Below are 25,336 nucleotides of genomic sequence, written 5' to 3' on the forward strand. Positions count from 1 at the left end.
TTTTGAATACAAATCCACTAACAAAAGAAAAGGCTTGCTACGTTTCTTTCCAATTCGTTGTGGTTTCGATCGAGCGTAGCGCACTGCTGGAACTATAGAAAAAAAAAAAGGTTGAAAACAGTTCTTTCAGGAGAAGACAATGTGCTGCGCGGATGCCGAAATAGCTCAGTTGGTAGAGCGTAGACTAAAAATCTAAAGGTCCCCGATTCAAATCTGGTTTTTGTCACACCCTCGTTTTAAACTATGAACAATTGACATGAATGTTTTTGGGTTCTTTCTATATCCTAACTGAACCGAGCTTTCCTTATTGCATAATGCGCAGGTAATCCTGGAAATGGGGGGGAAGTCCCTCTTTCACATCAGTCATTAATGTGAGAAAGACTAAATAATGCAAGGATCCGGAAATATTCAGCAGAATGCTGAATGGCAGAGACATATATTACCACACTTCTCCAAGAAGCCTTACCTCTTCTCCGTGTTCCCTCCCGAAGAACCAGCTGCCATTTTCTTTGCTGCTCGCCGAATAGCGTTCACCTCCAAAAGCACGCAGCTGCATCACCAGAAGACATGTCCTAGGTGCACAACAGCGGTGGCTGTCTTTTTTTAGCAGATAGACCCTGCTCAGCTACATTATATTGATGATTTTAAGTGGGTATAGAGTCAGAGCTCGACTCTTGGCTGGTCAAAACCAGATGGCAATGTCCAATGAGCTCCAGGCCCCACTGAATGTCATTTCTCCCAGGTCTCCCCCAGGTTCCAATGCTGTAGAAATGTTATTCCATGCTTCAGCTGTAAACCTTTGTCTCTTACAATAAAGGCCGTTCTTTTACCTTAACGGTCCACACAGACAGAATGTAGAAGGGGTGTTTGTGACAGACATCATAGCGGATTCTCCAGATTGTGATTGGATTAGTCTTTGGTCTCCATTCAAGTGCGCATTATTCAGAACTCTTGTCTTCACAAGAAAATCCCTTGCGGAGTCACGTACTTTTCAGGAGGGTCACGCGGAAGTTACACAGAATCAGGTCACTGTAAGCTAGGACCCTTATTACTGGCTCTACAGCCAAGCAAGCTGAGTCAGGCTATATAGTCAGTAGTAAAAGTGAAATTGCCATTGGGAGCCAGCAGGAATTTCTCTGCACTGGTGCTATCGCCAGCAGGAAAAAAATCAAACCACTGTCAGAAGTGGGATTCAAACCCACTCCTCCAGAGGAGACTGCGACCTGAACGCAGCGCCTTAGACCGCTCGGCCATCCTGACATGGGATTAGTTTCCTCAGTCCCTGAATGTCGCGCGCATGCACGCTATTTGGAATCAATTAACTACTCATTAGAAAATCATCCCTCCTATGTACATTCTATACTCATGGGAATTTTCACCTTGCCTAAAGATGTCCCAACTAGTGAACGGGGAGACAGCAAACCCCAGGACAGAGGCCGAAATAGCTCAGTTGGGAGAGCGTTAGACTGAAGATCTAAAGGTCCCTGGTTCGATCCCGGGTTTCGGCAAACTAATTTTGAATACAAATCCACTAACAAAAGAAAAGGCTTGCTACGTTTCTTTCCAATTCGTTGGGGTTTCGATCGAGCGTAGCGCACTGCTGGAACTATAGAAAAAAAAAAAAAAAGGTTGAAAACAGTTCTTTCAGGAGAAGACAATGTGCTGCGCGGATGCCGAAATAGCTCAGTTGGGAGAGCGTAGACTAAAAATCTAAAGGTCCCCGATTCAATTCTGGGTTTTGTCACACCCTCGTTTTAAACATTGAACAATTGACATGAATGTTTTTGAGTTCTTTCTATATCCTAACTGAACCGAGCTTTCCTTCTTGCATAATGCGCAGGTAATCCTGGAAATGGGGGGGGGGGGGGGGAAGTCCCTATTTCACATCAGTCATTAATGTGAGAAAGACTAAATAATGCAAGGATCCGGAAATATTCAGCAGAATGCTGAATGGCAGAGACATATATTACCACACTTCTCCAAGAAGCCTTACCTCTTCTCCGTGTTCCCTCCCGAAGAACCAGCTGCCATTTTCTTTGCTGCTCGCCGAATAGCGTTCACCTCCAAAAGCACGCAGCTGCATCACCAGAAGACATGTCCTAGGTGCACAACAGCGGTGGCTGTCTTTTTTAAGCAGATAGACCCTGCTCAGCTACATTATATTGATGATTTTAAGTGGGTATAGAGTCAGAGCTCGACTCTTGGCTGGTCAAAAGCAGATGGCAATGTCCAATGAGCTCCAGGCCCCACTGAATGTCATTTCTCCCAGGTCTCCCCCAGGTTCCAATGCTGTAGAAATGTTATTCCATGCTTCAGCTGTAAACCTTTGTCTCTTACAATAAAGGCAGTTCTTTTACTTTAACGGTCCACACAGACAGAATGTAGAAGGGGTGTTTGTGACAGACATCATAGCGGATCCTCCAGATTGTGATTGGATTAGTCTTTGGTCTCCATTCAAGTGCGCATTATTCAGAACTCTTGTCTTCACAAGAAAATCCCTTGCGGAGTCACGTACTTTTCAGGAGGGTCACGCGGAAGTTACACAGAATCAGGTCACTGAAAGCTAGGACCCTTATTACTGGCTCTACAGCCAAGCAAGCTGAGTCAGGCTATATAGTCAGAAGTAAAAGTGAAATTGCCATTGGGAGCCAGCAGGAATTTCTCTGCACTGGTGCTATCGCCAGCAGGAAAAAAATCAAACCACTGTCAGAAGTAGGATTCGAACCCACGCCTCCAGAGGAGACTGCGACCTGAACGCAGCGCCTTAGACCGCTCGGCCATCCTGACATGAGATTAGTTTCCTCAGTCCCTGAATGTCGCGCGCATGCACGCTATTTGGAATCAATTAACTACTCATTAGAAAATCATCCCTCCTATGTACATTCTGGACTCGTGGGAATTTTCACCTTGCCTAAAGATGTCCAACTAGTGAACGGGCAGACAGCAAACCCCAGGACAGAGGCTGAAATAGCTCAGTTGGGAGAGCGTTAGACTGAAGATCTAAAGGTCCCTGGTTCGATCCCGGGTTTCGGCAAATGAATTTTGAATACAAATCCACTAACAAAAGAAAAGGCTTGCTACGTTTCTTTCCAATTCGTTGGGGTTTCGATCGAGCGTAGCGCACTGCTGGAACTATAGAAAAAAAAAAAAGGTTGAAAACAGTTCTTTCAGGAGAAGACAATGTGCTGCGCGGATGCCGAAATAGCTCAGTTGGTAGAGCGTAGACTAAAAATCTAAAGGTCCCCGATTCAAATCTGGTTTTTGTCACACCCTCGTTTTAAACTTTGAACAATTGACATGAATGTTTTTGGGTTCTTTCTATATCCTAACTGAACCGAGCTTTCCTTATTGCATAATGCGCAGGTAATCCTGGAAATGGGGGGGAAGTCCCTCTTTCACATCAGTCATTAATGTGAGAAAGACTAAATAATGCAAGGATCCGGAAATATTCAGCAGAATGCTGAATGGCAGAGACATATATTACCACACTTCTCCAAGAAGCCTTACCTCTTCTCCGTGTTCCCTCCCGAAGAACCAGCTGCCATTTTCTTTGCTGCTCGCCGAATAGCGTTCACCTCCAAAAGCACGCAGCTGCATCACCAGAAGACATGTCCTAGGTGCACAACAGCGGTGGCTGTCTTTTTTTAGCAGATAGACCCTGCTCAGCTACATTATATTGATGATATTAAGTGGGTATAGAGTCAGAGCTCGACTCTTGGCTGGTCAAAACCAGATGGCAATGTCCAATGAGCTCCAGGCCCCACTGAATGTCATTTCTCCCAAGTCTCCCCCAGGTTCCAATGCTGTAGAAATGTTATTCCATGCTTCAGCTGTAAACCTTTGTCTCTTACAATAAAGGCAGTTCTTTTACCTTAACGGTCCACACAGACAGAATGTAGAAGGGGTGTTTGTGACAGACATCATAGCGGATCCTCCAGATTGTGATTGGATTAGTCTTTGGTCTCCATTCAAGTGCGCATTATTCAGAACTCTTGTCTTCACAAGAAAATCCCTTGCGGAGTCACGTACTTTTCAGGAGGGTCACGCGGAAGTTACACAGAATCAGGTCACTGTAAGCTAGGACCCTTATTACTGGCTCTACAGCCAAGCAAGCTGAGTCAGGCTATATAGTCAGAAGTAAAAGTGAAATTGCCATTGGGAGCCAGCAGGAATTTCTCTGCACTGGTGCTATCGCCAGCAGGAAAAAAATCAAACCACTGTCAGAAGTGGGATTCAAACCCACGCCTCCAGAGGAGACTGCGACCTGAACGCAGCGCCTTAGACCGCTCGGCCATCCTGACATGGGATTAGTTTCCTCAGTCCCTGAATGTCGCGCGCATGCACGCTATTTGGAATCAATTAACTACTCATTAGAAAATCATCCCTCCTATGTACATTCTGGACTCGTGGGAATTTTCACCTTGCCTAAAGATGTCCCAACTAGTGAACGGGGAGACAGCAAACCCCAAGACAGAGGCCGAAATAGCTCAGTTGGGAGAGCGTTAGACTGAAGATCTAAAGGTCCCTGGTTCGATCCCGGGTTTCGGCAAATGAATTTTGAATACAAATCCACTAACAAAAGAAAAGGCTTGCTACATTTCTTTCCAATTCATTGGGGTTTCGATCGAGCGTAGCGCACTGCTGGAACTATAGAAAAAAAAAAAAGGTTGAAAACAGTTCTTTCAGGAGAAGACAATGTGCTGCGCGGATGCCGAAATAGCTCAGTTGGGAGAGCGTAGACTAAAGATCTAAAGGTCCCCGATTGGGGCGGGGCCTGACCGCGCAGCATGGTAGACGCGAGTCACTAGAGCTCCGTGATACCGGGGACTTTGAGCGGTCGTCTTGCCTTACCTGGAGGTGAACATGGGCAAATCTGGCAGAGGGAAGCTCCGAGCACCCCTAGGATGCCCAAACATCAGGTGGACTTGCAGCGTTTTATTAGAAAGAAGACCGGGACTTCTCCTCACACTCTCCCTAAGATGGCGCCGGAGTCTAAGCCGGAAGTGGACTCAGAGGACGACTCTGAAGTTGGAAGCATAACGAGAGGTGAGCTTTCTGATGCAAATACCACGCAACTCACACGGAAATTTTTTTTTAAAACTTTGGAAAAAGCAATCACTAATGCGATGTCACCAGTTTTAGCTGAACTGGCGGATATTTCCTCTGAGATTAAAGCTACTTCTCATAGAGTTCAGGCTCTTGAGGAGTCTTACTCGTCCATTAGAGAGCATGCTGGGGCGGTGTCAGACCATCTCCAACAACAGGAAGAGCTACTTGATCGCTCCTTGCTACTAATAGAAGATCAGGAGAATAGAAACCGCAGGCGCAATCTCCGTTTGAAAGGGGTCCCTGAATCTTACTCCCCAGAGGACTTGCCCAAAATGGCGAACAGCATTTTCACAGATCTGTTGGGCCAGGAACGTGCAGCTCAGGTGACCATAGAACGCATACATAGATCGCTTCGGCCTAAGCCCAGACAAGGGGACCCTCCCCGTGACATAATATGCGGTCTCCTCTCCTTCAGAGACACACACGCCATCCTTACTGCGGCTAAAGCTAAAGACCAAATTTTGCTTGAGGGTGTTGAAATTTTTCTGTACCAAGACATTGCCCCCTCCATATTGGCAAAGAGGAGATTGCTCAAGCCTTTACTAGATGAACTGAGAGCAAGGAATATACAGTATGCATGGTTATACCCTTTTGGACTGGCTATTTTATGTGGCGGACGACGTATTGTTGTCCATACTCCACGGGACTTACCAGCTGTATGGTCATATTTGGATATATCACCCCTGGAAATCCCCTCTTGGCTACCCTCTCAGAATTTGGATCCGATACCACTACTTCCACCTCTCTCGCATGGGCCTGGTGCTAATAAATTCAAGTCACCCAAATCTCGGAAGAGCCTTCTCAGAGACTAAAGAATTTACCTGAATATGCCCTGGACTTCCCTGGTTGTTATCTGTTCATGGACCTACCGGTAACTTTACATTGTGCTCACTGCCTATCTCTTGAGCAAGAGTCTGGCCCCTGTTTCGTTTTTTCTCTTTTAGCCTTATCTAGTTGTGTATCTTTTTAGTTGGACGCTGGGACATTTCCTTTTATACCATAATTACCTCGTGTTGGCTTTGGACTCATCCTTTATCGCACCATGATGTTTAGTGTGACCGGTACAACAATACTCTGCCAGTGCTCTTTAGATTTCCTGAACTTCGTTCAGTTGTTAACTGTCTATGTTCCTCCTACAGGTATTTTACTTGCTAATTTTTTTTTTTTCTTTATAGGACGATCCTTAGGGTCCCATTCCGATCAGGAAAAACCCCGTTCCATCAGTCTACTAGTTTAGTATTTGGTTACTTCTTGACTAGTTCTAGTTGTGTAGGTACTGCATACTCTTATATTCTTTTACTACCTGATAGTTACGAGATACCCTCTAGGGTTCTTTGTGTAGAAGGCATCCACACCCTATTTGGTACGTGTCTTGTTTATACTCTTTATAGATATCCTCTTACATCTAGCCTACCTTACCATTATGGCTTCTGTAACCCCCCCCCCTCTCTTACGATCTCATCCTTTAATGTAAAGGGGTTAAACTCTCCAAATAAGCGCCATTGGGTAATGTCCCTTTCAAAAAAGTTTAATGCGGATATTTTGTTACTCCAAGAAACCCATTTTAGAACAGACAGGATTCCTAAGCCTTATAAAACTATATATGATCGATGGTACTACTCAACTCACCCGACGTCCTCTTCCAAAGGCGTTGCCATCGCCATTAAAAGGACGCTCCCGTTTATTATCACCCAACAGTATGCTGATGTAGAAGGGAGAGCCATTTTTGTTAAAGGTCGCATTTCTAACCGACCACTAACTATAGCCTCACTCTATGCCCCTAACCATGGTCAGCTCTCTTGGTTAATACAGATCCTGAAATCTCTGGCTCAGTTTGCAGAGGGCGAAATTTTGATCGGCGGGGATCTTAATGTCTTGTTAGATCCCCTCTTAGACTCCTCCTCACAAAAATCTGCGCTTTCCCAGAAGGCTATTAGAAGACTACACCTTGCTTTACAGGAATTGAATCTAATAGACTCCTGGAGACTGGTAAATCCAACTGTGAAAGATTATACTTTTTTTTCAATGCCACATAATTCACACCAACGCTTGGATTATATTTTATGCTCCAAGTCGTTGGCTAATAATATTACCAAGTCCCAAATTGGCGTTATTAGTGTTTCGGACCATGCGCCAGTCTCTACCACCTTTGCACTTCCAGACCTGACCCCTAGAGAGTGGACCTGGCGCCTTAATGAACAATTACTTGATAGTCTTGAGTTTAGAGAGCATATAGGTAAGGAATTGTCTGCTTATTTCCTGTTGAATGTGTCACCGGAAGTATCTCCGGCATTAGTTTGGGAGGCTCACAAGCCTGTTATACGAGGCCTCTTTATTTCAAAAGCTTCAGCCCTGAAGAAGGAGAAACAAAAAATGATTGACTCCCTGATGGCTCAGATTGCCACCCTTGAGCGACTGCAGAAGCGTAATGCCCTTTTATCTGCCCACTCGGATCTGTTGCTACTTAGAGAAAAGTTGAAAAATTTGTTGAACGCTTCCTCAGCTAAGGCTTTCTTACACTCTAAAGCCCGTATTTACGCTCATGGAAATAAGGGGGGTAAAACTATGACCGCAATGCTGAGAAAGGAGAGAGCAAGAGCACATATAGCAGCAATTAAGAAAACAGATGGCTCTCTGACTTATGACACTTCTGAAATTGCAAAAGAGTTTAGAGATTATTACTCCTCTCTCTATAACCTAAAGCAACAGGATACTAACCCTCATGGTCCAGTTAGGACTATGGAGGATACGTTACGAATTCGAGAGTTCCTTCACTCTCTTAAACTGCCTTCTGTTACAGAAGAGATGAGTGACTCTTTGCTTCGACCAATCACAGAATCTGAAATACAAGAGGTTTTATCTAGTTTTCCTAGTGGTAAGAGCCCTGGCCCTGACGGGCTGCCCTCCCTTTACTACAAAACTTTTCAGTCTCAGCTAGTTCCTCATCTTACTTCTTTTTGTGATTCTTTGTTGAAAGGCTCATCTATGGTGCGGCAGTCGCAGGAGGCACATATTACTTTGATTCACAAAGAGGGCAAAGACCCGACGCAATGCTGCAATTATAGACCTATATCATTGCTGAATTGTGATTTGAAAGTCTGGGCTAAGGTTCTCGCTATGAGACTGAGAGATATAGTTCCCTCTTTAGTACATGAGGAGCAGGTCGGTTTTGTGAAAGGCAGAGAGGGTAAAGAAAACACGCATAAATTGCTACATGTTATTGCATTGGCAAAAAAATTGAATAGCCCATTACTTCTATTTAGTGTAGACGCCGAGAAGGCATTCGACCGTGTAAGTTGGAACTATATGTCGGAAACTTTACTAGCTTTTGGTATTCCACCTCCTTTTGTTAGAGCTGTTCTCTCTCTCTATGCCCAACCTCATGCTCGGATTAAGATTAATGGTTCCTTTTCAGGCTGCTTTGATATATCCAACGGGACCAGACAGGGGTGCCCTCTCTCCCCTACCCTATTTGTCCTCTCCCTGGAGACTTTCCTCCAGGCAGTGAGACAAAATCCAAATATTTCAGGTTTCCAATTTGCAGATAAATCAATGCACACGATGGCTTATGCAGACGACGTGTTGTTCCTGCTGTCTGACCCCGTAACGTCTCTGCCGGAACTTCAATCCCTTATAGTTACTTATGGCTCCCTTTCCAATTATAAAATTAATGACACGAAATCGGAAATTCTCAATGTGTCTATACCACCTTCCCAGATTAAAGTTTTGCAAAGCTCAACACCCTACCAGTGGAAAACTAAGTCCTTGAAATATCTTGGTGTACATTTGCCCTCTGATATTGAGGATGTTTTCTCGCTAAACTATGTTCCCTTGCTCTCTGAACTCAAGTCACTGCTGAAGGATTATAATCTTCCATATTTGTCCTGGTTAGGCAGAAAAAATCTCTTGCAAGTTTATATTGTCCCAAAAATGTTATATGTATTGCAGATGTTACCCATTTTTGTACCTCGACCTTATTTTCACCAAACTCGACGGCTTTTCTCGGCCTTTCTCTGGAACCACAGACCTCCTAGGTTACCATATAGACTTCTTGTTAAATGAAGACAAAGCGGTGGAATTGCTCTACCAGACCTACAAGCCTGTTATGAGGCTATTCAGCTCTCCCGCTGGATGTACTATGCTCTCCCTCATAAGATTTCTTTAGTCACGGTCTTGGCACAAAGCCTCTTTGATGACTTTTATTTCAAACCTCTTTGGTTCCCCACACCTTCTTACTGTCGTGGAGACCTAAATTTGTTATTAAAGGGCCCGTGCGAGGTTTGGCTTAAACATAAAGAACGTTTGGCTCCAACACCCTCCCCAATTTTGCCTGCAGACCTCATTCCGTTCCTTCCGCTGTTAACCCATAACACGCCGTTACTCAGTGGTTCCATCTGGAATGTTTTGAAAGAAGTTAGACTTAAGGATTTAATTGAGGACGGCTTACCTATTTCTCAAACACAGCTTCATGCATTAGCTCCTTCTGTCAAGCCTCACTTCCTCCATTACGCGCAATTTTATAGTGTTATTAAGAAACTGCTATCAATTGCCAACCCATGTCGTAAGCTTACAGCTTTTGAGAAGGGTCTACTTGCGAAATTACCGTCCCAACGAAAAGTCTCATGCTGTAAACGAATGCTTGCGGATTATGCTGACATTGACAAACCCCCTTATGTCTCTGCTTGGGAGAAAGAATTGGCCTTGACCTTTTCTGAGGAAGATGTAGATTTTATCTTGAAACGTAGTTTTGGACAATCTAGGTGTGTGCGCTTACAGGAACTCCACTATAAAGTTTTAACTAGGTGGTATCGCACGCCGGATTGGCTCTTTAGACATGGCCTTAAAGATTCTAATAAGTGTTGGCGCTGTAATTCTGAAGTAGGCACGATGTTACACATCTGGTGGTCGTGTGATCTAATTGAACCATTTTGGAGAGAGATATCAGACTTTATTAACAGACTTTTCAAAACATCACAGGTGCTTTTCCCGGATCAAGTCTTTCTCACGGGCCCTGCAGGTTCTTTGAGTCCACATAAACGAGAGCTGTGGTTCCACTTGATTGGCGCAGCAAAGTCGCTGATTCCCTTACACTGGTTAAGTTCTTCCACCCCAACCTTTCAGGCATGGCTGGAGAAATCACACCAAATTGCTCGTTTCGAGGAGTTAGTGAGTTGGAAAGATAGATCTCACGATCGCTATGTCAAGGTTTGGAAGAAGTGGTGGAACTTGGTATCGTGATTCCTTCTGGGATTTCTTCCTTTTGGGAATCAGGTCCTCTTTTCTTGCTTCTTTACTTCTTTCTTTGTTGCCCCCCCCGCTTGCCTTCTTATGCTCGCATTTGAAGTTTTTCAGGTAGTTACTTAATACTTATACAGAATGACCTACACAACTGTATGTTCTTTTGACATAATGTGTTTTATTATACTCAACTTATTTGTTGGATTTCGTTTACTTGTTTTATTGGAATTTTCAAAGAAATCATTGGTGTTTATATCTTTGACTGATTACACCTAATGTCACTGTACTTTCTTGTGTATAAATATAAATAAAGAATAAATAAAGGTCCCCGATTCAATTCTGGGTTTTGTCACACCCTCGTTTTAAACATTGAACAATTGACATGAATGTTTTTGGGTTCTTTCTATATCCTAACTGAACCGAGCTTTCCTTCTTGCATAATGCGCAGGTAATCCTGGAAATGGGGGGGGAAGTCCCTCTTTCACATCAGTCATTAATGTGAGAAAGACTAAATAATGCAAGGATCCGGAAATATTCAGCAGAATGCTGAATGGCAGAGACATATATTACCACACTTCTCCAAGAAGCCTTACCTCTTCTCCGTGTTCCCTCCCGAAGAACCAGCTGCCATTTTCTTTGCTGCTCGCCGAATAGCGTTCACCTCCAAAAGCACGCAGCTGCATCACCAGAAGACATGTCCTAGGTGCACAACAGCTGTGGCTGTCTTTTTTTAGCAGATAGACCCTGCTCAGCTACATTATATTGATGATTTTAAGTGGGTATAGAGTCAGAGCTCGACTCTTGGCTGGTCAAAAGCAGATGGCAATGTCCAATGAGCTCCAGGCCCCACTGAATGTCATTTCTCCCAGGTCTCCCCCAGGTTCCAATGCTGTAGAAATGTTATACCATGCTTCAGCTGTAAACCTTTGTCTCTTAAATAAAGGCCGTTATTTTACCTTAACGGTCCACACAGACAGAATGTAGAAGGGGTGTTTGTGACAGACATCATAGCGGATCCTCCAGATTGTGATTGGATTAGTCTTTGGTCTCCATTCAAGTGCGCATTATTCAGAACTCTTGTCTTCACAAGAAAATCCCTTGCGGAGTCACGTACTTTTCAGGAGGGTCACGCGGAAGTTACACAGAATCAGGTCACTGTAAGCTAGGACCCTTATTACTGGCTCTACAGCCAAGCAAGCTGAGTCAGGCTATATAGTCAGAAGTAAAAGTGAAATTGCCATTGGGAGCCAGCAGGAATTTCTCTGCACTGGTGCTATCGCCAGCAGGAAAAAAATCAAACCACTGTCAGAAGTCGGATTCGAACCCTCACCTCCAGAGGAGACTGCGAACCGAACGCAGCGCCTTAGACCGCTCGGCCATCTTGACATGGGATTAGTTTCCTCAGTCCCTGAATGTCGCGCGCATGCACGCTATTTGGAATCAATTAACTACTCATTAGAAAATCATCCCTCCTATGTACATTCTGTACTCATGGGAATTTTCACCTTGCCTAAAGATGTCCCAACTAGTGAACGGGGAGACAGCAAACCCCAGGACAGAGGCCGAAATAGCTCAGTTGGGAGAGCGTTAGACTGAAGATCTAAAGGTCCCTGGTTCGATCCCGGGTTTCGGCAAATAAATTTTGAATACAAATCCACTAACAAAAGAAAAGGCCTGCTACGTTTCTTTCCAATTCGTTGGGGTTTCAATCGAGCGTAGCGCACTGCTGGAACTATAGAAAAAAAAAAAGGTTGAAAACAGTTCTTTCAGGAGAAGACAATGTGCTGCGCGGATGCCGAAATAGCTCAGTTGGGAGAGCGTAGACTAAAGATCTAAAGGTCCCCGATTTAATTCTGGGTTTTGTCACACCCTCGTTTTAAACATTGAAAAATTGACATGAATGTTTTTGGGTTCTTTCTATATCCTAACTGAACCGAGCTTTCCTTCTTGCATAATGCTTAGGTAATCCTGGAAATGGGGGGGGGGAGTCCCTCTTTCACATCAGTCATTAATGTGAGAAAGACTAAATAATGCAAGGATCTGGAAATATTCAGCAGAATGCTGAATGGCAGAGACATATATTACCACACTTCTCCAAGAAGCCTTACCTCTTCTCCGTGTTCCCTCCCGAAGAACCAGCTGCCATTGTCTTTGCTGCTCGCCGAATAGCGTTCACCTCCAAAAGCACGCAGCTGCATCACCAGAAGACATGTCCTTGGTGCACAACAGCGGTGGCTGTCTTTTTTTAGCAGATAGACCCTGCTCAGCTACATTATATTGATGATTTTAAGTGGGTATAGAGTCAGAGCTCGACTCTTGGCTGGTCAAAACCAGATGGCAATGTCCAATGAGCTCCAGGCCCCACTGAATGTCATTTCTCCCAGATCTCCCCCAGGTTCCAATGCTGTAGAAATGTTATTCCATGCTTCAGCTGTAAACCTTTGTCTCTTACAATAAAGGCTGTTCTTTTACCTTAACGGTCCACACAGACAGAATGTAGAAGGGGTGTTTGTGACAGACATCATAGCGGATCCTCCAGATTGTGATTGGATTAGTCTTTGGTCTCCATTCAAGTGCGCATTATTCAGAACTCTTGTCTTCACAAGAAAATCCCTTGCAGAGTCACGTACTTTTCAGGAGGGTCACGCGGAAGTTACACAGAATCAGGTCACTGAAAGCTAGGACCCTTATTACTGGCTCTACAGCCAAGCAAGCTGAGTCAGGCTATATAGTCAGAAGTAAAAGTGAAATTGCCATTGGGAGCCAGCAGGAATTTCTCTGCACTGGTGCTATCGCCAGCAGGAAAAAAATCAAACCACTGTCAGAAGTGGGATTCGAACCCACGCCTCCAGAGAAGACTGCAACCTGAACGCAGCACCTTAGACCGTTCGGCCATCCTGACATGGGATTAGTTTCCTCAGTCCCTGAATGCCGCGCGCATGCACGCTATTTGGAATTAATTAACTACTCATTAGAAAATCATCCCTCCTATGTACATTCTGTACTCATGGGAATTTTCACCTTGCCTAAAGATGTCCCAACTAGTGAACGGGGAGACAGCAAACCCCAGGACAGAGGCCGAAATAGCTCAGTTGGGAGAGCGTTAGACTGAAGATCTAAAGGTCCCTGGTTCGATCCCGGGTTTCGGCAAATGAATTTTGAATACAAATCCACTAACAAAAGAAAAGGCTTGCTACGTTTCTTTCCAATTCGTTGGGGTTTCGATCGAGCGTAGCGCGCTGCTGGAACTATAGAAAAAAAAAAAAGGTTGAAAACAGTTCTTTCAGGAGAAGACAATGTGCTGCGCGGATGCCGAAATAGCTCAGTTGGGAGAGCGTAGACTAAAGATCTAAAGGTCCCCGATTTAATTCTGGGTTTTGTCACACCCTCGTTTTAAACATTGAACAATTGACATGAATGTTTTTGGGTTCTTTCTATATCCTAACTGAACCGAGCTTTCCTTTTTGCATAATGCGCAGGTAATCCTGGAAATGGGGGGGGAAGTCCCTCTTTCACATCAGTCATTAATGTGAGAAAGACTAAATAATGCAAGGATCCGGAAATATTCAGCAGAATGCTGAATGGCAGAGACATATATAACCACACTTCTCCAAGAAGCCTTACCTCTTCTCCGTGTTCCCTCCCGAAGAACCAGCTGCCATTTTCTTTGCTGCTCGCCGAATAGCGTTCACCTCCAAAAGCACGCAGCTGCATCACCAGAAGACATGTCCTAGGTGCACAACAGCGGTGGCTGTCTTTTTTTAACAGATAGATCCTGCTCAGCTACATTATATTGATGATTTTAAGTGGGTATAGAGTCAGAGCTCGACTCTTGGCTGGTCAAAACCAGATGGCAATGTCCAATGAGCTCCAGGCCCCACTGAATGTCATTTTTCCCAGGTCTTCCCCAGGTTCCAATGCTGTAGAAATGTTATTCCATGCTTCAGCTGTAAACCTTTGTCTCTTACAATAAAGGCCGTTCTTTTACCTTAACGGTCCACACAGACAGAATGTAGAAGGGGTGTTTGTGACAGACATCATAGCGGATCCTCCAGATTGTGATTGGATTAGTCTTTGGTCTCCATTCAAGTGCGCATTATTCAGAACTCTTGTCTTCACAAGAAAATCCCTTGCGGAGTCACGTACTTTTCAGGATGGTCACGCGGAAGTTACACAGAATCAGGTCACTGAAAGCTAGGACCCTTATTACTGGCTCTACAGCCAAGCAAGCTGAGTCAGGCTATATAGTCAGAAGTAAAAGTGAAATTGCCATTGGGAGCCAGCAGGAATTTCTCTGCACTGGTGCTATCGCCAGCAGGAAAAAAATCAAACCACTGTCAGAAGTGGGATTCGAACCCATGCCTCCAGAGGAGACTGCGACCTGAACGCAGCGCCTTAGACCGCTCGGCCATCCTGACATGGGATTAGTTTCCTCAGTCCCTGAATGTCGCGCGCATGCACGCTATTTGGAATCAATTAACTACTCATTAGAAAATCATCCCTCCTATGTACATTCTGTACTCATGGGAATTTTCACCTTGCCTAAAGATGTCCCAACTAGTGAACGGGGAGACAGCAGACCCCAGGACAGAGGCCGAAATAGCTCAGTTGGGAGAGTGTTAGACTGAAGATCTAAAGGTCCCTGGTTCGATCCCGGGTTTCGGCAAATGAATTTTAAATACAAATCCACTAACAAAAGAAAAGGCTTGCTACGTTTCTTTCCAATTCGTTGGGGTTTCGATCGAGCGTAGCGCACTGCTGGAACTATAGAAAAAAAAAAGGTTGAAAACAGTTCTTTCAGGAGAAGACAATGTGCTGCGCGGATGCCGAAATAGCTCAGTTGGGAGAGCGTAGACTAAAGATCTAAAGGTCCCCGATTTAATTCTGGGTTTTGTCACACCCTCGTTTTAAACATTGAACAATTGACATGAATGTTTTTGGGTTCTTTCTATATCCTAACTGAACCGAGCTTTCCTTTTTGCATAATGCGCAGGTAATCCTGGAAATGGGGGGGGAAGTCCCTCTTTCACATCAGTCAGTAATGTGAGAAAGACTAAATAATGCAAGGATCCGGAAATATTCAGCAGAATGCTGAATGGCAGAGACATATATTACCAGACTTCTCCAAGAAGCCTTACCTCTTCTCCGTGTCCTCTCCCGAAGAACCAGCTGCCATTTTCTTTGCTGCTCGCCGAATAGCGTTCACCTCCAAAAGCACGCAGCTGCATCACCAGAAGACATGTCCTAGGTGCACAACAGCGGTGGCTGTCTTTTTTTAGCAGATAGACCCTGCTCAGCTACATTATATTGATGATTTTAAGTGGGTATAGAGTCAGAGCTCGACTCTTGACTGGTCAAAACCAGATGGCAATGTCCAATGAGCTCCAGGCCCCACTGAATGTCATTTCTCCCAGGTCTCCCCCAGGTTCCAATGCTGTAGAAATGTTATTCCATGCTTCAGCTGTAAACCTTTGTCTCTTACAATAAAGGCCGTTCTTTTACCTTAACGGTCCACACAGACAGAATGTAGAAGGGGTGTTTGTGACAGACATCATAGCGGATCCTCCAGATTGTGATTGGATTAGTCTTTGGTCTCCATTCAAGTGCGCATTATTCAGAACTCTTGTCTTCACAAGAAAATCCCTTGCGGAGTCACGTACTTTTCAGGAGGGTCACGCGGAAGTTACACAGAATCAGGTCACTGTAAGCTAGGACCCTTATTACTGGCTCTACAGCCAAGCAAGCTGAGTCAGGCTATATAGTCAGAAGTAAAAGTGAAATTGCCATTGGGAGGCAGCAGGAATTTCTCTGCACTGGTGCTATCGCCAGCAGGAAAAAAATCAAACCACTGTCAGAAGTGGGATTCGAACCCACGCCTCCAGAGGAGACTGCGACCTGAACGCAGCGCCTTAGACCGCTCGGCCATCCTGACATGGAATTAGTTTCCTCAGTCCCTGAATGTCGCGCGCATGCACGCTATTTGGAATCAATTAACTACTAGAGATGAGCGAACACTAAAATGTTCGAGGTTCGAAATTCGATTCGAACAGCCGCTCAATGTTCGTGTGTTCGAACGGGTTTCGAACCCCATTATAGTCTATGGGGAACAGATACTCGTTAAGGGGGAAACCCAAATCCGTGTCTGGAGGGTCACCAAGTCCACTATGACACCCCAGGAAATGATGCCAACACCTCTGGAATGACACTGGGACAGCAGGGGAAGCATGCCTGGGGGCATCTAACACACCAAAGACCCTCTATTACCCCAACATCACTGCCTAACAACTACACACTTTCCACATTCAAAAAAACCTCTATCAAAGTGGGAAAATACCTGGAAACCTTCTTTACTCCCCAAATGGATGGACACAAACCCCAATTTAAGCTCAACAAACAGTAACAACCACCCCTTTAAATCACGTTCCCCATGACAACCACAAATGGAATAGGCAATGGGAATTCCAAAAGCCCTCACCCTTAACTGTCATTTTGAGTGTGTGTGTGTGTGTGTGTGTGTGTGTGTGTGTGTGTGTGTGTGTGTGTGTGTGATGTGGTAAGACCTTCCAAAATTCACTTTTCTAGCCCTTAACATGAGCCCTTCCAAACAAAGTTACATGACCTTAAGCTGAGCTACCAGCAGAGATTGAGGCCCTTGGCATGAGTAGAGCCTTGCACCAGCAGTGTTTTTGGCACTTAGGGTGAGTTGAGCCTTGTACCAGCGTGTGTCCCTTAACATCAGGCGGGCCCTAAGTTCTGCGCTTTGCACAAAAGTTCCACATTAACTAGGCTGAATGGTACAAAGATTAGTAGGCCCGAGAACCAGGAACAGGTCTTGCAATGGCTGTCGGATAACGCTTAAAGCACATTGTCCACCAGCCAGTCAGCCTCTACCTCCTCTTACCCAACAGTCTTGTCCTCCTTCCACCCAAAATTCCCAATCTTCTCAGAACAATAACCCCAACTGTCCCTGCTCCCCAGAGCTGTTCTCCCTTCCTTTGACTGTACCGCAACCTGCCCCTCCATTTCGCGATTCCACGGACCTAACAGACGAGTATCTGTGTCCAGATGCTCAAACACTAGAGTCTCCTCCATTCCATCTCCGGTCGATTTGGTGGCGGATGACCAGCAACCCACCCTCATCGACGACGATGAGACGCAGTTGCTGTCAGGGCAGCCAGTTGACATGCGCATTGTGCAGGAGGAGGAGGCGAGACAGGAGTTGGAAGAGGAGGTGGTGGACGACGAGGACACCGACCCCACCTGGACAAGGCAGATGTCAAGCTGGGAAAGTAGTGTGGATGTTGAGGCAGGTGCAGCACCAAAAAGGGTAGCTAGAGGCAGAGACATGTCCAGAGGCAGAGGTCAGCTGCTTTGCCGAAGCCAGGCCAGACCCGGAATGTCCGAAGATGTTCCCTTTTGTACCCAGCCCAGAAAAACTCCCCCATCGAGGGCACGTTTCTTGAAGGTGTAGAGTTTTTTCAAGGAATGCGCCGAGGACAGATATAGTGTCGTCTACACAATTTGCCTCTCGAAATCGAGTAGGGGCCCTGAGAAGAGCAACCTGTCCACCACTTCAATGCACCGTCATTTGGAATCCAAGCAATGGAATCAGTGGCAGGCAGCAACGGCAGGACAAACGTCGCCCGCCGTTCATGCCACTGCCTCTGCTCACAGTGCTGGCGATGCACTCCAGAGGACGAGCCAGGACATCACTTCATTTGCCTCCGCCACTTTGTTGACTTCTCCCTCATCCTCCCCTGTTTCTGTCTTATCTCCTTCTCCTGCACCATCAAAGGCACCATCAGGCGCTTCTTTACAACAACCCACCATCTCTCAGACATTGGAGCGCCGGCAGAAATACACCGCTAACCACCCACCCACGCAAGCCTAGAACGCCAACATCGCTAAACTGCTGGCCCAGGAGAGGTTGGCGTTCCGGCTTGTTGAAACTCCCGCCTTCCCGGACCTGATGGCAACTGTGGCACCTCACTATGCCGTCCCTAGCCGTCTCAACTTCTCCCGGTGTGGCGTCCCCGCCTTGCACCAGCACGTGTCACTCAACATCAGGTGGGCCCTTAGTTCCGCGCTTTGCTGCAAGGTCCACTTGACCACCGACACTTGGACAAGCGCCTGTGGTCAGGGATGCTGCAGTGCTTATCTTTAATGACAGGCAGGGTGAATGTGGTGGAGTCTGTTCCCCGGGTGCAAACTGGGGTGGCCTATCTCCTCTCCCAGGCCAAAATTCATGGCAGGAGTAGACTGAAACCCTACGACGCTGCAACCTCCACCACAGCTACTAGCGGCAAACGCTAAAACACTGGTGTGGGGAGACGTCAGCAGGCGGTGCTGAAGCTCATCAGCTTGGGGGACAGACAGCACAGTGCCTCCGAGGTCAGGGATGCCATCCTGGCTGAGATGGCATTTTTTTTTCCCTGCTACACCTGGGGCCTTGCATTTTTACGCCTGTGATAATGGCTGGAACCTGGTAGCGGCTCTGGAGCTTGCCAGCCTCCAACACGTTCCATGTTTGGCCCACGTCTAACCTAGTGGTGCAAAGTTTTTTAAAAACATACCCAAATGTACCGAAGCTACTGTTGAAAATGCGGCGCTTGTGCGCCCACTTTTGCAAGTGCACAGGAGTCGCTGCTAGCCTAAAAACACTCTAGCAAGGCCTACATCTGTCCAAACACAGGCTGTTGTCCGTCATTCACACACGCTGAAACCCTACAATACCATATCTTGAGCAGGGTGTGTGAGCTGCACAGACCTTTGATGGAGTTCCATCTACAAAACCCAAGGGTTCCTCAAAGTCAGCAACCAAAGTTTCTGCACCATGAGTTTCCAGGGGTGGCAGAGTTATGGCTAGGGGAAGAGGCATGGATAGGGATGATGTCTAGGGGCAAAAGCAGTGTGGATGTGGAGGCAAGCTAAGCAGGAAAAACTGGGGGTACAAGCTAAGGCATGGACTGGGGTGATGTCTAGGGGCAAAAGCAGTGTGGATGTGGAGGCAAGCTAAGCAGGAAAAACTGGGGATACAAGCTAAGGCATGGACTGGGGTGATGTCTAGGGGCAAAAGCAGTGTGGATGTGGAGGCAAGCTAAGCAGGAAAAACTGGGGATACAAGCTAAGGCATGGACTGGGGTGATGTCTAGGGGCAAAAGCAGTGTGGATGTGGAGGCAAGCTAAGCAGGAAAAACTGGGGGTACAAGCTAAGGCATGGACTGGGGTGATGTCTAGGGGCAAAAGCAGTGTGGATGTGGAGGCAAGCTAAGCAGGAAAAACTGGGGGTACAAGCTAAGGCATGGACTGGGGTGATGTCTAGGGGCAAAAGCAGTGTGGATGTGGAGGCAAGCTAAGCAGGAAAAACTGGGGGTACAAGCTAAGGCATGGACTGGGGTGATGTCTAGGGGCAAAAGCAGTGTGGATGTGGAGGCAAGCAAAGCAGGGAAAATGGTGGCTAGAGGCAAAGGGATGTCCATAGGCAGCAAGGGCAAAGATGCAAAACTCTCCCGTTTCAAGAATTTTCCTGACTTGTTTCCCCACAAAACATTCCTGGGAGGAGGGCTGAAACACCACCCTCCTCCTCCTCCGCTGTTAGATTTACCCCAGCTACGAGCTGAAAACGCTGCAACACTGGTGTGGGGAGACGTCAGCAGGCTGGGCTGAAGCTCATCAGCTTGGGAGACGGACAGCACACTGCCTCTGAGGTCAGGGATGCCATCCTGGATGAGATGGCAATTTGTTTATCCCCGCTGCCCCTGGGGCCAGGTTTTTTAGCTTGTTGGAGGGCTCTGGAGCTTGCCAGCCTCCAACACGTTCCATGCCTGGCCCACATGTTCAATGTAGTGGTGCAATGATTTTTAAAAACATACCCCAAATTAGCTGAGCTAAGGGTGAAAGTGCGGCACTTGGACACCCACTTTCCCAAGTCTACAGTACCTGGAGCTAGCCGCAATACACTCCAGCAAGGCCTACATCTGCCTGAAGCACCTACTGTTGTGCGAGGTCACCACACGCTCTAACCCTAGATACCGTATGTTCAGCAGGGTGTGTGAGCAGCAGAGACCTTTGATGGAGTACCAGCTACAAAACCCAAGGGTTCCTCAGAGTCAGCTCCCTCACTTTCTGCACCATGAGTTTCCATGGGTGGCAGACTTATGGCTAGAGGCACAGGCATGGATAGGGGTGATGTGTAGGGGCAAAAGCAGTGTGGATGTGGAGGCAAGCTAAGCAGCAAAAACTGGGGGTACAAGCAGCCGGTGACATCATCACTGACAAGCACAGCTGTCTGTCAGCTGACAGGCTGACTTTCACCAAAATGAACAGACAATGGATAGACTCATCATATACATGTCAGTTACATGACAAATTTAGTGCAATTTGCAAGTCCAAGATGGTTTGGAGATCTGCGGAGAGGAATCTCACCACCTCTTGCGGGTGCCATCATTTGGAAGGCAAGCCCTGGGCTCAGTGGGTGAGAGCAAGCGCAGGATAATCGTCGTTTGGCCTGGCGGCCACTGCCTCTTCCACTGTTGACAGGGCTGGCGCTGCAGTCCAGACCAGGAGCCAGGACACCTCCACATCTGCCTCTGACACTTTGGGGAGTTCACCCTTATCCTCACCTTTTCCTGCCATTTCTCCTTTTGCCCGCGCCATCATGCGCCTCTTCCCAGCAACTCCCCATCTCCCAAGCCTTTCATTTCATGCTAAAGTACAGCGCAACCCACCCACATGCCCAAGGCTTCAACGGCCTCATCTCAAGAAATCTGGCCCAGGAGATGTTGGAATCCCAGCTGGGGGACACTCTGCCCTTTTTGGGCAGAGTGTCTACTGCGCCACCGCACTGTGCCGTCCACACCAGCACTTTCCCCCAAACATGAGGCGGTCCCTAAATTCAGCGCTTAGCCCTAAAGTTCCATGTGACCAGTTACGAATGGACAAGTGCATGCGGACAGGGACGCTACCTTTCAATTTGGGCACAGTGGTTGAATGTAGTTGAGGCGTGGACTGGGTCGCAAAATGTGGTGGCCTGACTTGTCTCCCCACACAACATTCCTGGGAGGAGGGCTGAAACACCACCCTCCTCCGCTGTTAAATTGACCCCAGCTACGAGCTGGAAACGCTGCAACACTGGTGTGGGGAGACGTCAGCGGGCCGTGCTGAAGCTCATCAGCTTGGGGGCCAGACAGCACACTGCCTACAAAGTGAGTCATGCCATCCTCGATGAGACGGCAATGTGGTTTTTGCCACTGCACCTGGGCCCAGGCATGTTGTCATGTGTGATAATGGCCGTAACCTGGGATTGGCTCTGTAGCTTGGCAGCCTGCAACATATTCCATGCCTGGGCCACGTTTTTAACTCATTGCTGCTAATCTTTTGAAAAAGGTACCCCAATGTTCCTGAGCTACTGGTGAAAGTGTGGCGCTTGTGCGGATAGTTTTTAAAGTGTATAGTTGCCGCTGCTAGCCTCTATGCACTCCTACAACGCCTGTACCTGCTGGAACAACGGCTGTTGTGCGACGTCTCCACACTGCTGGCACTAAACATATCATGTGTTGAGCAGAGTGTGTGAGCAGCACAGACCTTTGATGTAGTTCCAACTCCAAAACCCTCGGGTTCGTCAAAGTCAACTCCCTCAGTTGCTCAACCATGAGTGGCCATGGGTGGCAGACTTATGTGAAATCCCATCCCATCCATTGCACTGGACACGAAACATTAGCATGCGCTCAGCACAACTTCGGATATGGCAGATGCGTTAAGCAGGGTGCAGGGTACAACACAGACCAGGCCCGAGCACCAGGAACAGGTGTTAGAAATACTGCAGCATCTGCCATTTCCTTCCAATTTTGGGGTTTTGGACCCGCCACCGACTTGTCTGGACCTAAGTGGGGATCATGAGACACAGTTGCCATCAAGGCAAGCTGTGGTCATGTGCGGTTTGCAGTAAGGGGGCAGTGCGCAATTGGAAGAGGAGTTGGTGGATGACGAGGCCACCGACCCCACATGGACAGGGGTGATGTCTAGGGGCTAAAGCAGTGTAGATGTAGAGGGAAGCTAAATCAACAAAAAACCTGGGTAGAAGCAAAGGCATAAACTGGGGTGATGTTTAGGGGTGAAAGCAGAGTAGATGTGGAGGGAAGCTAAGCAGCAAAAACAGTGGGTAGAAGCAAAGGCATGCAAAACTCTACCCTGTTGGAAGACTTATTCCTAGGTCTGGAACACGTTAATGGCCCCCCTGGACAAATTACTGCCACTCAGGGGCCTAGTGTCACCAGGAGGGACAAGTATAGGCGCATGTTGTGGGAATACCTGGCCGACACCAGCTCTGTCCTCTCCGATCCCTCTGTGCTCTACAGCCTAAACTTATTTTCTCATCTTTTTTTCTGAACTGCACATCTCTTGCCTGCTTCCTTTGGGATCTTAGAAATGGTGGTCCACTTCCACAGATGGTAACTTCAATAGACAGTGTAACGGGAGTAGCTGAGGGATCGCTGTCTTAACCACTTTTTGGCACAAAATTAACTTCCAAAGCCAAATATGGTGCAAGTATATGATGCAAGGACACCTACACACCTATCTCTGACACATTGGGGAGTTCACCCTCATGCGCCCTTTTGGCCTGCACCATCATGCGCCTCTTCCCAGCCACTCCACATTTCCCAAGCTTTTCATTGCAGGCAGAAGTACAATACAACCCACCCCCATGCCCAAGCCTGTAACAGCCTCATCGATAAACTGCTGGCCCTGGAGATGTTGGTGTTTGTTTATGCTTCTGGAGACCCAGGCCTTCCGTCAGCAGATGGCAGCTGGGGCACCTCCCTATGCTGGGCCTAGCCGTTACTACTTCTCTTGGTGTGCTGTCTCTGCCTTGCGCCTGCATGTGTCCCATAACATCAGTCGGGCCCAGAGCTCTGCGCTTTGCTGCAAGGTCCACTTGACCACCGACACATGGACAAGCGCCTGTGGTCAGGGATGCTGCAGTGCTTATCTTTAATGACAGGCAGGGTGAATGTGGTGGAGTCTGTTCCCCGGGTGCAAACTGGGGTGGCCTATCTCCTCTCCCAGGCCAAAATTCATGGCAGGAGTAGACTGAAACCCTACGAAGCTGCAACCTCCACCCCAGCTACTAGCGGAAAACACTGTAACACTGGCATGGGGAGATGTCAGTAGGCCGTGCTGAAACTGATCAGCTTGGGGGACAGACAGCACAGTGCCTCCGAGGTCAGGGATGCCATCCTGGCTGAGATGGCATTTTTTTTTCCCTGCTACACCTGGGGCCTGGCATTTTTGCGCCTGTGATAATGGCTGGAACCTGGTAGCAGATCTGGAGCTTGCCAGACTCAAACACGGTCCACGCATGGCCCACGTTTTCCAACTTGTTGGTGCCATGTTTCTTTGAAACCTACACCATTGTGCCTGATATACAGGTCAAAGTGGGGCCATTTTCGTAAGTGAGAACTAGCCTCTGCTAGGCAGAAAACATTCAGAGCACACTCCTCTCATCTTCGCACCGTTGGCTGGCGGAGGAAGACGAGGGGGTTGGAGTGGCATCTGATGTCCCTATCCCACACGAGGCTAGAGGGTGCACTTCAGTGCATCCCATTGCTTCACCACAAATGGTGTGAAGGGGAGTGGAAAATGGAGGAAATGGAGAGTGACCCTTACAGTTGGGGCCAGCAAAGGCATGCCAAGTAACACACTGGCACACATGGCTGACTTCATCTTGGGTTGCTTTTCAACACATATTTCACATCATGAAGAACAAATAATACTGGATTTTTTCAAGCCTCGAACCCCGGTCTAGGTCTAATGTCTGTTCCTTTCTTATATTAGGGGAGAGGGAAAAAAAATTACTTCAGCGATACGTTTAGCGTACATAGACTGACTATTAATGTGTATCCCACTTAGTGTTGTTAGGGTTACACACCGTCACAACCTGGCTAAAGCTTCTATAGCTGTTAATAAAGTCAACATAACTTTACGGTATCCAAAAAGACAGCTGGTACCGACAGAGAGCAAGACAAATGTCACCCAAAGCTGTGAGCTCTGAACACCCACAGTGACTTTGGCGTCATCATCATTATAAGGGAGCGGGTGGTAATAAATAACTTGGCAGTGCCTAAAACCCAAAAAGCTTATACAACTATATTTACATTAAGATACACAAATGAAACTTTTCAGTAGCATGTCATGAGACAAGCTGATAAGCTCTTCCTTTGTGCAGTGCTATTTGAAAGTTAAACGCTGCCTTTATTTTAATTCTGGAGAAGGTGCAGACATTAGATTTAGAACATGTTGTCTTCATTGTCCAAATCCTCTATATAGGTAACGTGTTTTTCGGGCCGAGCTGTCTGGGAACGAGCTGGTGCAGCACTGACAACCTGGGTGAATATGGCAAGAGCCTGAGATGTAGGGTGAATGAATCCCCAAATTATTTGTGGAATTCCCAGTGAGACAATGGCACTGTATACCAGTATTAAAAATTGTGGGTGCACATAACCCCCATATATTCTTTGAATTCCCAGTGAGACAATGGCACTGTATACCAGTAGTAAAAATTGTGGGTGCACATAACCCCCATATATTCTTTGAATTCCCAGTGAGACAATGGCTCTGTCCTCTCCGATCCCTCTGTGCTCTACAGCCTAAACTTATTTTCTCATCTTTTTTTCTGAACTGCACATCTCTTGCCTGCTTCCTTTGGGATCTTAGAAATGGTGGTCCACTTCCACAGATGGTAACTTCAATAGACAGTGTAACGGGAGTAGCTGAGGGATCGCTGTCTTAACCACTTTTTGGCACAAAATTAACTTCCAAAGCCAAATATGGTGCAAGTATATGATGCAAGGACACCTACACACCTATCTCTGACACATTGGGGAGTTCACCCTCATGCGCCCTTTTGGCCTGCACCATCATGCGCCTCTTCCCAGCCACTCCACATTTCCCAAGCTTTTCATTGCAGGCAGAAGTACAATACAACCCACCC

At 46.9% G+C, this 25,336-nt stretch overlaps 12 non-coding genes across 12 annotated transcripts; 6 read left to right on the plus strand and 6 right to left on the minus strand.

The window, feature by feature from the left end:
* Positions 1-1,177: 1,177 nt before the first annotated feature.
* Positions 1,178-1,260, minus strand: TRNAL-CAG (transfer RNA leucine (anticodon CAG)). Its single transcript has one exon. It is a non-coding gene; the product is annotated as a tRNA-Leu (tRNA).
* A 175-nt stretch (positions 1,261-1,435) lies between these two features.
* TRNAF-GAA (transfer RNA phenylalanine (anticodon GAA)) lies at positions 1,436-1,508 on the plus strand. The gene has a single exon. It is a non-coding gene; the product is annotated as a tRNA-Phe (tRNA).
* A 1,196-nt stretch (positions 1,509-2,704) lies between these two features.
* Positions 2,705-2,787, minus strand: TRNAL-CAG (transfer RNA leucine (anticodon CAG)). Its single transcript has one exon. It is a non-coding gene; the product is annotated as a tRNA-Leu (tRNA).
* A 174-nt stretch (positions 2,788-2,961) lies between these two features.
* TRNAF-GAA (transfer RNA phenylalanine (anticodon GAA)) lies at positions 2,962-3,034 on the plus strand. Its single transcript has one exon. It is a non-coding gene; the product is annotated as a tRNA-Phe (tRNA).
* Positions 3,035-4,218: 1,184 nt separating this feature from the next.
* Positions 4,219-4,301, minus strand: TRNAL-CAG (transfer RNA leucine (anticodon CAG)). The gene has a single exon. It is a non-coding gene; the product is annotated as a tRNA-Leu (tRNA).
* A 175-nt stretch (positions 4,302-4,476) lies between these two features.
* TRNAF-GAA (transfer RNA phenylalanine (anticodon GAA)) lies at positions 4,477-4,549 on the plus strand. The gene has a single exon. It is a non-coding gene; the product is annotated as a tRNA-Phe (tRNA).
* A 7,359-nt stretch (positions 4,550-11,908) lies between these two features.
* On the plus strand, positions 11,909-11,981 carry TRNAF-GAA (transfer RNA phenylalanine (anticodon GAA)). The gene has a single exon. It is a non-coding gene; the product is annotated as a tRNA-Phe (tRNA).
* A 1,185-nt stretch (positions 11,982-13,166) lies between these two features.
* On the minus strand, positions 13,167-13,249 carry TRNAL-CAG (transfer RNA leucine (anticodon CAG)). Its single transcript has one exon. It is a non-coding gene; the product is annotated as a tRNA-Leu (tRNA).
* A 175-nt stretch (positions 13,250-13,424) lies between these two features.
* Positions 13,425-13,497, plus strand: TRNAF-GAA (transfer RNA phenylalanine (anticodon GAA)). The gene has a single exon. It is a non-coding gene; the product is annotated as a tRNA-Phe (tRNA).
* A 1,185-nt stretch (positions 13,498-14,682) lies between these two features.
* TRNAL-CAG (transfer RNA leucine (anticodon CAG)) lies at positions 14,683-14,765 on the minus strand. The gene has a single exon. It is a non-coding gene; the product is annotated as a tRNA-Leu (tRNA).
* Positions 14,766-14,940: 175 nt separating this feature from the next.
* TRNAF-GAA (transfer RNA phenylalanine (anticodon GAA)) lies at positions 14,941-15,013 on the plus strand. The gene has a single exon. It is a non-coding gene; the product is annotated as a tRNA-Phe (tRNA).
* A 1,183-nt stretch (positions 15,014-16,196) lies between these two features.
* On the minus strand, positions 16,197-16,279 carry TRNAL-CAG (transfer RNA leucine (anticodon CAG)). The gene has a single exon. It is a non-coding gene; the product is annotated as a tRNA-Leu (tRNA).
* Positions 16,280-25,336: the final 9,057 nt, after the last annotated feature.

Source organism: Leptodactylus fuscus, chromosome 1, assembly GCF_031893055.1.
Source record: "Leptodactylus fuscus isolate aLepFus1 chromosome 1, aLepFus1.hap2, whole genome shotgun sequence".
Classification (NCBI taxonomy): Eukaryota; Metazoa; Chordata; class Amphibia; order Anura; family Leptodactylidae; genus Leptodactylus; species Leptodactylus fuscus.